General features: G+C 33.1%; 1 protein-coding gene across 7 annotated transcripts in view; it reads right to left on the bottom strand.

The window, feature by feature from the left end:
* Nucleotides 1–18,716, bottom strand: part of LOC105473258 (MGAT4 family member C) — a 935,225-nt gene that overhangs the window by 238,954 nt on the left and 677,555 nt on the right. For 2 of the 7 annotated variants that reach the window (XM_071071338.1, XM_071071341.1), the window contains one exon: nucleotides 826–942. The exons of the other annotated variants lie outside the window; for them this stretch is intronic. The gene's annotated coding sequence lies outside the window, so the exon portion shown is untranslated. The remainder of the gene's footprint in view (nucleotides 1–825; nucleotides 943–18,716) is intronic. 7 annotated transcript variants of the gene reach the window in all.

The following is an 18,716-nucleotide window of genomic DNA, read 5'->3' as shown; positions in this document are numbered from 1 at the left end:
GTAGTTCTTTAATATTTGATAATAATTAAAACCATGTTTTAAGTTTTTATAATTGTTCTTCATGATCTGTTTTGTCTTCTGTAGGCTAGTCTTTCCTTATTGGATTATAGTGATTTTATTAAACTATCAGTAAAGAAAACAAGGTATTTTTTAAAGGAAACATTGAATCACTCTATAAAATACCAAATAAACTCTTTTTTGATTAAAGCCTATGTTTACAAGCTTTCAATTCTTTGCAAAATCATTATTGTAAAATATAATAATACATACTTGAAAATGAAAAGGCTAAAATATAAAGATTTATTGGTTCTATCCCCTGAAAAGACAGCACCAATTCTATCACACACAGATACTGGTATCTATCTTCCTATAGATCAAACTTAATATTCTCAGAGTTGATAATATATTAGAGAATTATAATGCATATCATATATGTATCTCTCGGCTTACAGAAATTTCAAATGGTGTAGTAAAATTATTTTTTTGAGGTCCAGAAGATTATCAGATTAACTGAATCATAAGGTGACTCACAAAATATATGAGAGTAAACAATTAATATATAGTAGAAAAAAAATCTGCTTTTATTTTTGAATCATGCATTTACTCTACCTAGATGCAAATCTTTTCCCCAGTCTACCTGTTTCCCATCTCTTCCTCTGTCTCTCCATATATATGTAAATGTTTCTATATTGACATGTATATAGAAATATATAAACACACACATGCATTAGTCTGTATTTATGTATGTGTGTTAGTCTGCCTGAGGCTGCTATAACAAAACATCACAGACTGTGTAGCTTAAACAACAGAAATTTAGTTTCTCACAGCTCTGAAGTTTAGAAGTCCAAGATTAAGGTGCCAGCAGGGTTGGTTTCTGGTGAGGCCTCTCTCTCCTTGATTTGTAGAAAGCACCTTCTTGCTGTGTCCTCACATGGTCATTCTCTGTAAGAGAGAGCTCTTGTCTCTTTACCAACTTAAAAGGACAGCAGCCCTATTGAATTAGGCCTCACCCTAATGATCACATTTAACTTCAATTACCTCTTTAAAGTTTCTAACTCCAAATACAGCCTTATTGGGAGTTAAGGCTATAATATACAAATTTTGGGTGGATAAAATTCAATTCATATCATTCTGTCCTCTGCCCCCACCCAAAGCTTATGTCTTTCTTGCATGCAAAATGCTTTCACCCTCATCCCAATATCCCCCAAAGTCTTAACTCATTTCAGCATCATTTCGAAGTCTCACATCTCATCGAAACATCATCAAAATCAGATAACGGTGAGATTCAAAGTATAATTCATCCTGAGGCAAAATTCCTCCTCAGTTATGAACCTGTGAAACCGGAAAAGTTATATGCTTTCAAAATGCAATGCTAGGATAGGTACAGGGTAGGCATTCTGATTCCAAAAATGGAGGAATGTGAAAGAACAAAGGAGTTAGATGTCCCAAACAAGTCCAAAATCTAACAAGGGCAAATTCCGTTAGATCTCAAGGCTCATGAATAATCCTCTTTGGTCTGATGCTCTGCCCTTTGGGTCCACCGGGGTGATAGCTCCACCTCTCCTACTTTGCACAGAAGCCCCGTCCCTGTGGCCTGGGCAGCCCTGCCTCTGAGGTACCGGGCGATGACATTCTGGCCTGCTGAAACCTAGGAGGAGGCCCTCTCCCTCTGAGACCAAAGAGAAAACATCTTTGCCTTGTTGGGTATGTGATGGGAGTAGCAACCTTGGTGATCTCTGAATCACTTTCAGGGCTATTCTTCCTATTTCTTGAAGGATAATGCATGTTTGAAGCCAGTTAATTCTATTGTCTTGTTCTGGAGAGTCCCAGAAGTCTGACAGCCTTCCTTTATTACATCCAATTCTCTCTGTTTCATTTATTCCAGCTGTCAGTGCTTCTGCTGATGTGATTCCATCTCCGTTCCTGTCCTCAGCTGAGATGGCTGATTAAATCCATAGGTAATCTCTTTAAGGAGCAAATTTCCATCCACACACTTGGTCACTCTAGGACACACTTTCCATTTTTTGCAATATAGTTAGTCTGATAATTTTCCAAACCTTCACATCCTGGTTTCATCTTGCTTAAGCATTTCTTCAAGTTGTATATCTTCTCTCACATTTTACTATAAGCAATAAGGAAAAATCCAGCCTCACCTTCAATATTGTGCTTATACATCTATTCTGCTAAATATCCGAGGACATCACTCACATATTTTACCTTCCACAAAAGATTAGAACACAATTCAGATAAGTTCTTTGCCACTGTATGACAAGACTGCCTTTCCTCCAATTTCCAATAACATTAATTCATATATCTACCAATATTCTGTTTAGGATAATATAAGTATTCTCTAAGATGAGACATTTTCTCTAAAGAGCTTCTTATTTATCTGTATGTATGTACATGTGTGTACATATATACATATACATTTATACACATAAACACACATACACACACACAAATTCTCACCTTCAGTCTGACATATTAGATGGGATCTTTGGGATGAAATTAGGTCGCAGGGTGGAGCCCTCATAATTGAAATTAGCACCCTTATAAAAGGAACTTAGAATTCTTTTGCCCTCTTTCTGCCACGTGAAGGTACAAGAAAATGGTGGTCCGCAGAGAGCACTCACCAAAACCTGATTATGTTGGCACCCTTATCCCAAACTTCCAGGCTCCAAAACTGTGAGGAAATAAATTCCTGTTTTTATAAGCCACCCTACTCTATGAAACATTGTTATAGCAGTTGAAACTAAGATAGACAGACAGAAAGATACGTGGATACATAGATAGATGATAGCACATTTTTAACTGGAAACATCATCATCTTTTTAACTCAAAAAAGTAAAAGATACATTCTTAGTAGTACTGTAGTAGTAATGCTACTAGTAATTCTTAGTAGCATTACTCTTTTTTTTTGAGACAGAGTCTGGCTCTGTCATCCAGGCTGGAGGAGTAGCATTACTCTTATACAGGGGAGACACCTGCCTCTATCACTTCAAATGTATAGTCTAACTTCAGCAAGAATATCTCTGTAGGAGTAATTGTAACATCTGGTAAATAGTAAGCATAGTTTATTGCTTAAGAGAGATTTACATTAATTTATACTTGAACAGAAATTAAAAAATATATCAATGAAAATATTGTTACAATAAACAACTCAGGAAATGGGAATTGTAAAGCTCATGGCTCCCTATGTTTCATTTAAGTAAGATCAAAATTTTTAGAATACTTCATTTTAAATGATGCATATTCAGAACACTGGCTAATGGAATAAGGTTTAGTAATATATTTTTAATATGCAGTTTCAAAAATGTTATCACTATGAAACATACAAAAACAACCAGGAGTATTTAATTTGAAAACACAGTCTAAGTTGATGTACATATACATAACCCATTACAAAGTCCTAAAACATAAATTATTTCATTTTATCATTAGAGTCTGAAGGCTATTCAGCCATTTGTTTTTCCCCTGGGACATTAGCACTATTGCAAAACCCAAAATGAATATTTTCTCCACAATCTAATTTTTTGTTGACTAATCTGTTTGACTTTCTGACACTACTTTTCCATTTTTTAGTAACCTTCTCTACAGTTATAAAACATTGTTTCTTTTAGATGAATTTATAATAAAAATTATTTTGATAAATTTTATGATATATTTTTCGCACATTTTCATTGTTCACATGCATAGAAATTACTTCCTATTCCATCAGATCTTCTCATTGTACTGGGGTATTTTTAAGTCAGTTTGAGTAGTTGTTCATAAACTTTTAGTTTTATAAATTGTGACACTCTTGTGGGTAAAATTTACACTTTAATTAGGATTGATGGTTCACTATAGAATGATGCTTTTGTGACAGTTGTGATTTGAGAGCATGTCTCTGTTAACTTTAATTCCATCTCTTTTTTTTTCTTTCCCTGTAATGCTCAAAATGCCAATACATCTTCATTTGCCAGTTGAAAATTCCTGTTCCCAAGGCACCAAGGGTCTACTAAAGAGTATGTCACTAAGAATGTTGCATTTTTGCAAGCTTGGGCATCACATATGGCTCACACTAGACTGAGATAGCTGTGTGGAGCAAATGCTCAAATCTGTGCCAGAATTTGTTCATTTTAACATCACTGGGACTTTCGAAGAACAAATACCATGTATGTGAAATAAAACACTATTAAAGGATTTGATAGTGTTACTTATAATGGTTATCTTAATGATCATGCTGAATTCATCTATTCTGAAATTTATTCCAGATTAAAACATCCTGATAGACTGTTGCTGCTACTGCTGCTGCTACTGCATCTCTAGATTTTTCTTCATATAGCTATTACTTTTGATATGCCAATAGGAACCATATCAGTGACAGAAGAATAATGCTTGTGGAATCCTCAGGGATAGAAGCAGCAGTATGTAGCAGCTGGAGTATGAAGGCTTATGGCAGAGGCAGCAGTGAGTGGAGGCAGAGACACAAAGAAAGGATCCAGGGAAGTGCAGGATTAGCAGGAGAGATGACAATGTTAAGGGACAGTTTAAGGGAAAAAGGTAGAATTTTGTTCTAAATAAGCTGCATATTCTTCTGATTTCAGTGCTTAGTCCATTGCATTTTTTTAAGTTAAAAAAAAAATTCCAAGTTATGTTTTATTTCATCATTCATAATATAATAATAAGCACATATTAATATTTAATGTGTGTTTATTTTATGCCCTAGCTCTGTTGTAGATATTGGAGATATATTGTAAATGAATGAAATATTTTTAAAATGTCTTCCTAATTGAAGTTGGCATTCTGGTCTATGAAATCATATACTATAGAACATGTATATATATTGTCATAATTAATACAATAAATGTAAAATAGTGAAATACATAACGTAAATATTAATCTCTAAATAAATGTAACATTGTTATTTTTGAAAAATGTATATCACTAATGTCATATCAAAGAGCTAAAAACTCAAATACATAAACCACCTGCTAAAACTTACCACTGAATATTTTATGTTTATGAATTAATGTTAATATTTACATATAATGAAATGCAAAACTCGTAAGTATGTATTAAGATGAGCTTTGACACATGAATGCACAGTGCAAGTAATAACCAAATCAGAATATAGAACATTTCCATCACCAGAGAATTTCCTTATGACCCCTTCCTGTGAAGCTCTTCTCTACCCAAGCCCTCTATGTTTATATTTCTTTCCTATAAATAAATCTAGCTTGCTCTGTAACTTCATCACAATGGCACAAATAGTATGCTTTTTGTTGTTGTTGTTGTTGTTGTTTTTGTTGTTGTTGTTTTGTTTTTTGAGACAGAGTCTTGATCTATCACCCAGGCTAGAGTGCCATGGTGGGATCTTGGCTCACTGAAACCTCCTCCGCTTGAGTTCAAGTGATTCTCCTCCCTCAGCCTCCAGAGCAGCTGAGATTACAGGAGCATGCCATCACAACAGGCTAATTTTTGTATTTTTAGTAGAGATGGGTTTTTGCCATGTTGGCCAGACTGGCCTCAAACTCCTGACCTCAGGTGATATCCCTGCCTTGGCCTCCCAAAGTGCTGCAATTATAGGCATGAGCCACCACACCCGACTGGCTCCTTATGCTCACCATAATAGTATTGAGATATATCCATGTTGTTGATTTTATTACTGAATGTATTATTGCATTCCATTTTGTGAATATATTATAATTTTTAAATCCATTATTCTATTAATGAACATTTGGTAGTTTCTAGTCTTTGACTCTTATCTATAAAGCTTTCTAAATGTCCTTGTACAAGTAGTTTTATAAACATGTATTTTCACTCTTTAGTAAATACCTAGCTGCATCATGGTGCTTTGTAGGAAACTACCAGATACTTTTCCAAAATGTTTGAAAATTGTATACACTACCAGTATATTAAAAGAGTTTATGTTGCTGCACTTCCTCCACAAATTGAGTTGTTATCAGTTGTTTTAATTTCAAGCCTTCTAGTAGATAAAAGGCCATAGTCACAGCTCATTGTGGTTTCAATTATTTATTTCCCTGCTGCCCTATGAAATAGCACCCTTTGATATTCTTACTAGGCGTTTATGTAGATTTTGCTCATTTTTTCATCAGGTTTGATTTTTCTATGCATTTTACATACAATTTGTCAAAGAGATGGTGTTACAGGCTGAACTGTGTCCTCCAATATCCATATGCTGAAACCTAAAATCACCAATGTGACTGTACTTAGAAATATGTATAAGGAGGTAATAAAGGTTAAATGAGGTCACGAAAGTCTTAATCTAATAAAACTGGTTTCCTCATAAAAAGAAGAGACACTAGACTTTTCTTGCCCTTTCTGAACAGGCACAGAGAAAAGGCCATATGAGGATGCGGTGAGAAGGCAGCCATCTACAAGCCAGGAAGAGAGGCTTAATCAGAAACCGATCCTGGTGGCACTTTGACGTTTGACTTTTAACCTCCAGAACTATAAGAAAATAAATTTCTGTTGTTTGAAATACCCACTCTGTGATATTTTATTATGAAAGCTCTAGCAGACTAATATAGATTTTTAGCAAATACTTTTCTTCTAGGCTGCGGCTTATGTTTTCAAGGGTGCAAAGTTATTTCCCTTATTTTTTCTTCTACAAACTATTATTTTAATCACTCTGCATGTATGCATGACCCATGCCAAAATATTTTTTATATGATGTGAGATTTTACCATTAAATGATCACAACAACTTTGTTGAAAGCCAAGTAGATTGCGCATCTCTACAGAGTAAGTGTAGACTTCCTACTCTGATCTGTTGTTTTACTTGTTCATCGTTGTGTCAATAACACCCTGTCTTGATTAATAAAGATATATTATAAGTCTTATACTATTATTTTATATTTATATTTTAAAATTTATATTTATATATCTAATACATTTTTATATTATATTTATATAACATATACTATTTTATTGCATTTTTATATTAAATTTAAAATTTATATTTTATGTAGTTTTATATATTAAATACATAAATATAATTCTTATTATAAGAAATCAGGCAATGTATGTCCTCCAAATTTATGGTTGCTTTCAGTGTTGTTTTGATTATTCTAGGTCCTTTGAATTTCCAGAATAATTGGTTACTCTACTTGTAACAAATTGGTTGTTGGGATTTTTTATTGTGGTTTCTTTGAATCTATAGAATAATTTGATAACAAACATTCTAACAGTATTGAATCCTCCAATCTGTGAAAGTGATTTAACTTGCCCTAGACCTTCTTTACTTTCTCCCAGAAATGGTTTTAATGTTTAGTGCAGATACATTGCATGCTGTCCACTGAATTCATTGCTAGGATTTTATTGTTTTTATACCATGGCAAATGGTATTGTGCTTCAATTAAATTTTCCACTTGTTTATTGCTATTACATACAATTGTTCCTTTATATATTGACCATGTATCCAGTGACTTTGAAAAAAATTGAATGTTTATTACATTTATTAAATAGATTTCTCATGATTTTTCACAAATCCAATCATTTCATGTGTGTGTAAAGAGAGGTTTACTTCCTTTTCAGTCATGATTTTGCTGGATAGCACTGGGAAGACCTCTAATAAAATGTTAAATAAAGCAATGAGAACTCACATCCTTGCCTTATTTGAAATCTTAGTAAGAATGCATCAATATTTTGCTATTACATATGATGTTAGCTCTAGGTTTTTCAGAAAAAATACTTCATCAGCTAGAGGACGTTTTCATTTATTCTCATTTTACTCTGAGCTATTAACATGACTAGGTATTAAAGATTGTTTAATGATGTACTCATAATATTTCTCTTTTATTAGAGCTGCATTTTGGATTAATTGCTCTTCAAAAGTTAAACCAATCCTGCATTCAATAGATATGTTCCACATGGTAATGGATTATACTTTATAGTTATTATTGGATTCAATTTGCTAATATTTTCTTTAAAATATTTTATCTTTGTGTGTTTCACTGAATTTCTAGATGTATAGGTTGATATTTGTCACAAGTTTGACAAGTTTTAAGACATTATTACTTTCAATATTTTTCTCTATTTTTCTGTCTTCTAGAACCACACTCATTGCTGTATTACTTGATATTTTCCTATATATTACTAAATCTTCATTTTATTATTTTATTATTTTGGAATCTTCACTTTAGATTTCTATTGATCTGTCATCGACTTCACTTATTCTTTTTTCTCTACTGTCTAATAAGCCGTTTAACCCATTCAATGAATTTTCTTTCATTTATTGTACTTTTTTAGCATTTCCATTTTCTTTTTATAGTTTTCATTCTTTTGCAATTTCAAAATTATTCCTTCATATGTCCAAATTTTTATTTACTTTCCTTAAATATATTTTGACAATTGTATTACATCCTTTTGCTAACTCAAAATCGGTCTCATCTGGTAATCCACTTTTACTGACTGCTTTTGCTGCTAAGTATATGTCACATTTTCCTGTTTTTTTTTTTTTTTTTTTTTTTTACATAGCTGGTCCATTTTTTGAAATTCTGCATATTGTCAATGTTCAATGTTACCTTAAAAGGAGAGATAATTTATTTCTTTATATGGTACTGATTTGTTCTGACAATAAAACCCTAACAGATCTTCTGTATTTTATTAAGCTTTATTTATGATTAGTTAGGATGACTTTATTTTTGTTGTCTTCTTAATTCAAGGGTTATATTCTGATTCAAAGGTGGTGTCCTTATCTCTATAAAACTTTCTGGGTTCTTACATAAATTTCCAAGGGTAGGCTAGAACTCTAATGGCTCTAGTACTGTATGACCTCTTATATTTTCCAGTCAGATGTGAGCTGAACAGGAGCTAATGTCTACAAGGTAACAAGCAAAGTGCTCAGCATGAACATATGAAGCTCATATGTTATTAGGTGAGTGCTCTCAAATATTTCCAGGAAGAACTTTGGAATCCTTCTTTTGCAGAATTATGTATCTTCTGTCTCCCTGATCAAATTCTAGGTGTTTTGGTAGCTCCAAACTAATTTTTTTCTCTATATCAATGTGCACCAGATAAAATGCCAGATTGAATGTGGAGCTTGTCTGTATGTAGTTTCCTTCTTTCAAGGATATTTCAAGAAATATATATAGCCAGGCATCGTGGCTCATGCCTGTAATTCCAGCACTTTGGGAGGCTGAGGCGGGTGGATCACCTGAGGTCGGGAGTTCGAGACCAAACTGACCAACGTGGTGAAACCCCGTCTGCACTACAAATACAAAATTAGCCGTGCATGGTGGTGCATGCCTGTAATCCCAGCTACTTGGGAGGCTGAGGCACGAGAATCACTTGAACCTGGGAAGCGGAGGTTGCAGTGAGCTGAGATTGTGCCATTGTACTCCAGACTGGGTAACAAGAGCAAAAATCCATCTCAAAAAAAAAAAATAAAATAAAAAGAAATACATAAATAAACTAATGCCTTATAGCTAACTTCTAGAGTAACAATGATAAAAAAAAAATTAGAAGCAGAGGGACAAAGATAAATTTACTTCAAAGAGCCAACAGATGGTAGCAGACTTCTTCACAAAAATATGTTACAAGAAACAGAGTCAGATAAAAAGTGTTCAGAAAACCAAAAATTGAGAAATGTTTCCACAAGCAGACATCTCACTCTAAAAACTTTGAAGATGGGATATTTAATTAGAAGAAAATTTTTTCCTGATGAAATTATTGAGATATAAGAAAAAAAATTTAAAGAACACCAAAAGGTTATAGTACGTGAGTGAATTTAAACAAATATTGATGATATAAAATAATTCTCATTGTATATTTTGGAGTTCAAGAGAAAGAATAAAAGCAAAGTAGAATTAAGATCAAAATAACTGCTGCAAAGAAGCTTATAGAGATAAATGATGTTAAAATGTTCTAAGATCTTAGATCATATAAGAGGAGGAAAAACATTGATAGGTATATTATAAAATTAAGCACATATATTTCAATGACTAGAGTAACATCAAAACCATTGGAAACAGCATACAACTTTCAAATAGATAGGAGTTTCCTGTGGATGCTCTTTTGGCTGTAATTTATGCTACTTTCTGTTCAAAGTAGCTTATTTTCTATATTCTGAGTTACTTTAACTTCAGGCTGATCATTTTCCTTATGATTTTATTTGTATAAACATTTAAGACCCAGGATGATGGCGGGTCCCTATAGGAAAGGTGTGTAAATGTTTCTACCATTTACTTTGGAATTACAAGATATGTCAACACATGTAAAGTGTCAACAAAGTAAATAAATGCCAGATGTGAAAACTTTTAAGTAAAAACATTATTAAAAACTCCAAAGCATATGGATACACACATTTTTTTTCAAAGAAAACAATGATAATTCAGAGCATAGACTTTTTAAAAATAGTTGTTACATTTGTAAAGTAAGTTATATGTTAAGAATCACATACAATATAAAATAATTGAAAAAAATTGCATAATGGCACAGACAAAAATGTTGATCCTTGTACATATTACCAGTACAGTAACTCTATTCTACATGTATATAAAAATAAAAATGTAAAAATTTGGATTCTAGATATTTACTGGAACAAAAATATTAATGCTCAGAGCAGAAAGTTAGAAAACTCAGCAGTTTTATAACTCATGAAACATTTTTAATTAAATAGAAATGTAACATTATGAAATCTTGAGATAGTAGAAATGAAGTGTGATTAAACAATTTTAAATTTAGCCAAGATTCATATTCATATAGGCATTGAAAAATTATACCTTTTTCTACGTTTGATTCTAGAAAATTATAATTAGTTTTAAATATTTATTTTTTCAGTGATTTTGTCACATTTAAAATTCCCCCTTGAAAAATTGCTTTCCTAAAGTGCAATATTTGAATATGGAGTTTGAAGAGTAACAAATAATTTGTCTTATAATCAGTTGTAAAACATACATAATTTTCAACATTAGTTTAGTATCTACATGTATTTTAATCCTCTAAAAGCAATATTTTTATTGTAACCAGAAATTAGATATTCATACTGCTAACAGATTTTTAAATAATATAGCTATTAGTGTATATAACTTAAATAATATTTCTAATGTTTGAAACTTCCTATAAAACTGGTTCTTAAACCCTTCAACTACTAGAAGACTTTAATGCAGATTGATAAATGTGTACTTTACTTAATTTATAATAAATATGGCATACTAAGTACATTTTCTTGCTTGAGATGGTATTTCCAGAATTTTAATTCAGATTTCCGTATGAATCAGAGAATTATTTACTTTGACCTAAAATTAATTTGAAACTCCCTACAATGGTACTTTGTGAACTTCCTGTTTTTAGTTATTTCAGTGTCTGACATTTGTGTATCAATATTTTTAAAGTTAGTTTATTTTCTTACATGTGTTCTATTCAGCACACTTCTATCAAAAAAAAAAAAAAAAAAACAATTATGGCTTTCTTCCATTTAGAAAATGTCGGCAGGTCTGTGGGGGTAGTACAGAAGGTATATTTCATCTCAAACATAAACAGGAAGCCAATGTGTTATGGAATGATTGTTTGACCCCTGTGAAACTCTTGTTGAAACTTAATCCCCAATGTGGCAGTATTGAGAGACGGGGTCTGAATTAATTAATGTAAATTCCAGTAGACTCAACACACTGGCATCAACAAAATGGCAACAATTTTTACGAACCACTTATATTTTCAATACCTGTTATCTTTTTTGAAATAATAAGGACAGATAATGTAAAAGGAAGTGGAAAAGCACAGTATGGTTAGGAGATTCATAAAATTGTGTTTGGATTATAAAACACTTTAAAATACCTTCAGACATTTTTGAACCAAAGTTTGTCAGAAATATCTGTACACATGCAGATAATGACAACTGTAAGTAAGCTAAGACAGGCTGGGCAGAGAAGGTGGTAGCAGGCATTAGGTTTTGGGGACAGAAGTCTTTGCAGAATGTAGAGTATAATAGGAGAGACGCTGTTTCAGTGGAAACCTACTGATTTTTTGTTTTGTTTTCCTGCATTCCTTTCACTTTCCTGTCTGTCACTCGTATTTCTTTCAATCCTCTTTGGACTTTTCTGTTCTTTTCCTTTTAATTCTCCTCTCTTGTTCTCCCACCCTCTCTCTCACACACCCTTCTTCCCACAGTACCTTCATCCCTCTTTCTCCTTTACCCCATCCCTTTCAGAAACCTTTATTGAAGATATATTATGTGAAAGGTATGAGGTATTCACAGTTGAAGACTATATTTTAAGTTTCATATTGGCATATGCCATATTCATGTTCAGCTTCTGGCAGCACACTCCTAAAATATACGGTCAAAGCACAAATTGAAGAATAAACAAAACGTTCACTTCACCTCAGTTTCTTTTTCTTTGTTTTTAATAAACATTTGCCAAATAACTGCCATATGCCAGGTACTTTTCCACGGTACTGAATGTAAAAAGAGAATTACAAATTGAATTTTGAGTATTTAGTAGTAGGGCTAAATAGTAATGTAAAATCTAAAAAATCTTTACAGTTATAGAAAAAAAGAGGGAAAGAAGAAACCAGCATTTAAACAGAACCTATGTTGGATTCTTTTTTTTTTTTTTTAAGCTCACTTAATCCTTGCAACTTAATGAAATAATTACTATTATCTTCATTTTAGATGTGAAGAGAGGCTCACATAGATCAATTACCTTTACAGTGAGATTTCGCATGCATCAAATGCCAAAGACTATTTCCTTACACTCTGCTTTTTCTTTTTATTTTTTAAAATTTTACTTGAAGTTCCAGGATACATCTGCTGAACGTGCAGGCTTGTTACATAGGTATAATGTGCCATGGTGGTTTGTTGCACCTATCAACCTGTCATCTAGGTTTTAAGTCCTGCATGCATTCAGTATTTTTCCTAATGCTCTCCCTCCCTTTTCCCTCAACCCCCCAACAGGTTCTGGTGTGTGATGTTCCCCTCCCTCTGTCCATGTGTTCTACACTATGCATTTTGAAGAATGAATACAAGTTTGTCAGGCATAAAATATGATGATGATGATGATTCCAACAACAAAAATAAAATAACATTCTAATGAAGAAGGAGAAAGGAAAAAAACAGCATGAACAAGAATTTAAAAAAAAAAAAAGATTTGCTAACACTTATACAGCATATACTATATCCAATTATGAGTACTATAAATACAGCAAATAATTTAATTATCCCAATCCTGCAATAACTTATGTAGGTAATATATAGGATTCAAGGTGGCAGAAATAGATTATGTCTAATTTTTTAAAAAAAGCAATGCTAAGAACTTTGATCCTTGTTTTCCTGAAAATGAAGAATTAATGAACATTTGCAATTCATTCAAATCACCAGAAAATATTTTAAAATAATATATATGGGATATAAAAATACATATTTAGTAAGAATCATATTATTCAAGTTAATAAAGTATTATGGTCTTAATTGATATTTTCAAAAATAGTAAACTACCTAAGATCAGATCAATGATGAAGTCCATTTTGGATTTTTTACAAAGCTTATAATTTATCAAGACAGCCTTAATGTTTTCCTAAGCTTGAGTAAACTTTAGATAAGCTTCTTCCTGCCTCTAGGTATCTGACCTCCTTCTCATCCCAACCCTTATAGAATCCAGATGGCTTAATCACAGAGGTCTCTTTCCTCTCTTAGACCCTTTACTTTAGAAAACCTGTAAATCCAAGCTGGGTGCAGTGGCTTATGCCTGTGATCCCAGCACTTTGGGAGGCCGAGGCGGGCAGATCACTTGAGGTCAGGAGTTCAAGATCAGCCTGAGCAACATGGCAAAACCCTATCTTTACTAAAATACAAAACAATTAGCAGGGTGTGGTGGCGTGCACCTGTAATCCCAGCTACTCAGGCAACTGAGGCAGAAGAATCACTTGAACCCAGGAGACAGAGGTTGCAAGGTTGCAGTGAACTGAGATGGTACCATTGCACCCTAGCCTGGGTGACAGAATGAGAGTATCTCAACAACAACGACAATGAAACGTGTAAATTCTTTGTCCCTTTAAGATGCATTTTTTTTTTTTTAAAGCTTCTTGTCAGGTGTACAAATCAGGAATGCCTTAATGCCTTTACCAAGAACCTGAGAGATCTCCTTTAGAAACACTCAGCAGGACTGGGTTGAGACTGCTTTCTGATCTCTTTTCTCTACTGCAGTAGAGTTTTTTTGTTTTGTTTTGTTTTTTATTTTTTCCCTTTTTAACTTTGCACCATGCAATTTTGGCTTTGATATAATTACAATCCTCCAAACTCTGAGGACAGTGACATTTTGAAGAGTAGATATCTAGTTTCAACATAATCCCCAAATTCCAAATTCTAACAGTGTATATAATGTTCTTAAATAATAGACTGATTACTCCCAAATTAGATTTACTTAAGTAACTAATAAGAAGCCATGTAAGTACAAAATAAACTCAAAAAGGACCTATACACTCACTATTTGCTTCTCTAATAACTTTGTCTCAGTTTCAAAAATGATTCTCAATTTTTCATTTGTATGGACCTTTTTGATCCAAATATTGCATTCAAAAATGACTCTACACTTCTCTGATAATAATGTATCAGTATGCATAAGAACCCTGCATTAATAGATTTTTCTTATATCCTGTCCACAAATGAAGAAAATATGGCTTAACAAAAATGGATGATATTCTACATATACAGTTTTTAGAAGAAGTCACATTTCATATCCACCAATATTATACAATATTAAGAGCTTTTCCATTATTTTTATCTGAATGTAGATAGCACTTAACGGTATTTGCAAGAATTATATAATTAAACAATTACATTGTGTTAAAGTCAGATACCACCCTTCTGGGGAAAAAAAAAAAAAAAAAAAAACTCTACAATAAAATAAAGGTAATTCTATTTTGTGAGTTCTCATAAGTAATACCTTCAAATCCATAATCTTGTCAGTATTCGTTAGCCTAAGGAATTATTTTCCATTAGGAAAAATATGAATGAAAAAAGTCACAACTTTTGACACAGTTATCTTTCAATTTGATTCTTATATTGTCAATCATGTTGTCCAAGCTACAATATGTTTAGCAATTTCCAAAATTCTTAATATCTTTAGCATCAGGTTTTGGGACACATGAAATTCTTTTCATTCTCATATTAAATCAAACTAAAGTTAAGCAGATCAATCTACATTTCTCAACATGATTTTAATAAAGGATTCTATATTTTCTATTCTTCAGTGGACAGAAGATTCAAAGGCAGGCCTAGTCATTAAAGAGGAAGTGAATGAAGCAAGAGCATCAAAGATCTAGCTTGGCACAAATAAAAAGAAGATAATTGTTTTCTTCTTCACTGTACCATATATTTCCTAGAGTTCTCAGTTCTCTATTCTACAATTATCCAAAAAGAAGGTGAGAAAGTTTTAATTATTATTCTGTAAACAAAAACAACCTCTTAGGTAAAAGTTTTGGAATACCATTTCTATGCTTTAAAAATAGAAATTATAATTCCCTCACTCAATTGCCTTTCATTTTTGCCTCTTAATAATTATACAGATTATGTTTCTATTATTCTCTCCAAGGTAAGGGCTGCAAATTCAGGCTCAACTGTTTCATTTACCTGTTTCTTGAAACTACTTTTGCTCTCCAATTTATCTTCCTAGCCAATTGATCACCATGACCTATCAATTTCAGAACATGATTTTTGAATCATGGTCTTATTACACACAGATAAATACGCTTAAGATACATACAGTAGTTTTTTTTTCAGGGGATATTCCCTAATCAAGTTGTGGTGTTAGTCACTACCTTAACTATAAATAAAGCCATTTAAAATAAGTGGATTCATCTTGGGGGCAGTCACTGGCTTGCAGGTGCAATGTTCAGCAAATTTTTGTTTCAGACAGTAATGTCTAGAAATGCAGTAAACAAAAGTGCACATAATACATTATTTCACTATATATATATAAAAAAAAAACTGTGATATGAGATGTAAGCCCTTGCCTTGTTTTTCATTGTTGACAGCTTTTACATCCTGTGATTGGCATCATCTGACATTCACTCATAAGCTCAGCATTAGTCCAGAGTCAGAAACACTCTAGACCTTGATCCTCAATGATTTCTTGAGTTCTAGGTTAACGGCTTCCAATTAGAAACAGTAAAGTTATCTGGAAGCACTCATAAAAGCGTTTCAATATTTCAAAATACCTCATACACAATCATCACTTACACTTACCTATGAGGCTTCATTTATCTGTAGCTAATTAAAGTGCCAAACATTTTTACATTTAATTGGAATTAATATTAACTCCATGTACTTCCATATTACCTCAGGTTTTACTCAAGAGTAACACATATTATTTTGGTTTTGGATGTTTAGTTGATTACCTTGTCTCTCTCAGGATAATAGTGTTAAACCTGGCTCATTTATTTGATAGATAGTTGATAATAGATTTCAGATCTTTGCTAGGCACTGGGGCTAAAGAAATAATAGATTTCACCTTGCTATCAGTCTGTTTCTAATCTGATTGGAGAGGGAGGTAAACCAACAACTACGATAGAAAGTGATAAGTATACTAGCACAGTGCTAATCAAACATAGAGGATAGACATCTAACTCAGAATATGCCGAAACTGAAAGCAGCACATGTCAGTATACCTCTTTGCTTCCATTTGTCTATCAAGGAAAAATAGCTTCAAACTGCTTCTGTGGGTCTTTGCCTTTTAACTTTGGTTTTGACGGGCAAAAGTCCTTGTTAGCGTACACCATGCAGTCCAATATACACACATTGGAATATATACATATTGGACTGCATGGCATATGCTAACAAGGGCTTTTGCCTGTTAAAACCAAAGCTTATGGCCGGGCATAGTGACTCACGCCTGTAATCCCAGCACTTTGGGAGGCCGAGATGGACGAATCACGAGGTCAGGAGATCGAGACCATCCTGGCTAACACAGTGAAACTCCTTCTCTACTAAAAATACAAAAATAAATAAATAAATAAATAATTAAATAAATAAATTAAATAAACCAGGCAAGGTGGTGGGCGCCTGTAGTCCCAGCTACTCAGGAGACTGAGGCAGGAGAATGGCATGACCCCGGGAGGCAGAGCTTGCAGTGAGACGAGATCGCGCTACTGCACTCCAGCCTGGGCAACAGAGTGCGACTCCGTCTCAAAAATAAAAAATAGAATAGAACAGAATAGAATAGAATAGAATAGAATAGAATAGAATAGAATAGAATAGAATAGAACTTACATAGCTTACAGCTATTTCCAATCTCAGCATTGTCTTCTTAAGTTGGTTGTCTCTGCCAGTGCTTTCCAAGTTCCAACCATTTCCTTTGCTGTTAGTACCCTTCCTCCAGAGAAGCTGATCCATACAGGAGTTGTTGTTGTTGCTGTTGTCTGTTGTTTGTTTTTTTCCTACATGACTTTGTTCTCTCTTTGCAGCTGTTGGAAAGTAAACCCTGCTAATGCGATCTCAGCCATTTTCTTTGTCTACCAAGATAGAATCCTTTCAGATGTTATCTTTTACACCATGTTTAGTCCTTTAACTTTGGAGCTGCTGGACAGCTTAGGAGTTGATATTCCAGATGCCTTTTTAGAGATTTGATCTTCTCAGAAAAGAAAAATATCTTATGCTACCTTGTAACATTTCTATCAAAGAAATACTGACTGACTTTCTAAATCCCAAGAGTATAGCCGTAGAATCATCATTACTTTATGGTTAGTGTAGAGATAAGACAAAAGAAAGAATACCCATCTCCTTTACATATCCACTAATCCATTCTTTTCAAGTCAGTATAGGTTTTTCTCTAACCAAATAGCATCCCGCCAAATTACCTATGAAGCAACCCTGCTAACATTCTAATCTACTCCACCCTAAGGCAGAGGGTATTATATTGAACTTCTTATAAAATACTTTTATCACAGGTTTCGAACATAGAGAATATATGTATCTTTAAAATACATTATCATTTAAAATAAGTATAGTAATTTTGCATGAAGAGAAGGAAAACATAAGAATGTCACAAAATTATGCCAGAACCCAAATGTTTTTAAAAATGGAGGCAGCAGAAATTTTAATTGTTTTTGTTTATTGGGTTATATTATCATTACATAATTGATATTTCAATATCCATTCTTATTGGAGTCAGTTATATGAAAGCTTTAAATAGTTACCCAAAAAGAAAAACAAAGGTAACAAAGAACACTTATTAACTGTTAGTGAGATTATTGTCTTTATAAATGGCAGCCAAAGTTACTTTCATGAACAGTGTCTTTAAAAGTAAGCTCTAAATTTTGTGTTTTGTAGATTCAGCTTGCCATATTTCCCAACGGAATTCAGGATGTGACATTTCCTTTACCAACTCAATAGCTACACTCCTGGAACATTAGCTTTGTCTACTGAGGGATAAGAGAATTTGTGGCTGGAGGATATGGTTCTAATTTACTTGAGATTTCCTGATAACTTTGCTTTTCTGGCTTTTGGCATCGGTGATCTAAATTGACAGATCAATTTGGGACAGAAACATGCACTTGTCAAGTTGTTTCCAAAAGTGAATCTGAGACCTAATGCTGCTTCTCAAGAACTGCTGCTGCTCTTCCTATTCCAGGCCACCCCTACTGAGAATCACTGTAATAGATTGATCGGTTCACAGATACAGGGCAAAATGATTGTACAGGGACAAAGTCATGGTGGTATCATATGGTAAGTCAAGGAAATAAATACCTCTTTAGGCATTGAATAAAATAGTTTTAAAC

The sequence above is a fragment of the Macaca nemestrina genome, chromosome 10 (assembly GCF_043159975.1).
Source record: "Macaca nemestrina isolate mMacNem1 chromosome 10, mMacNem.hap1, whole genome shotgun sequence".
NCBI lineage: Eukaryota > Metazoa > Chordata > Mammalia > Primates > Cercopithecidae > Macaca > Macaca nemestrina.
Note: the sequence above shows the minus strand (reverse complement) of the source record. Positions and strands in the feature narration are given on the sequence as shown.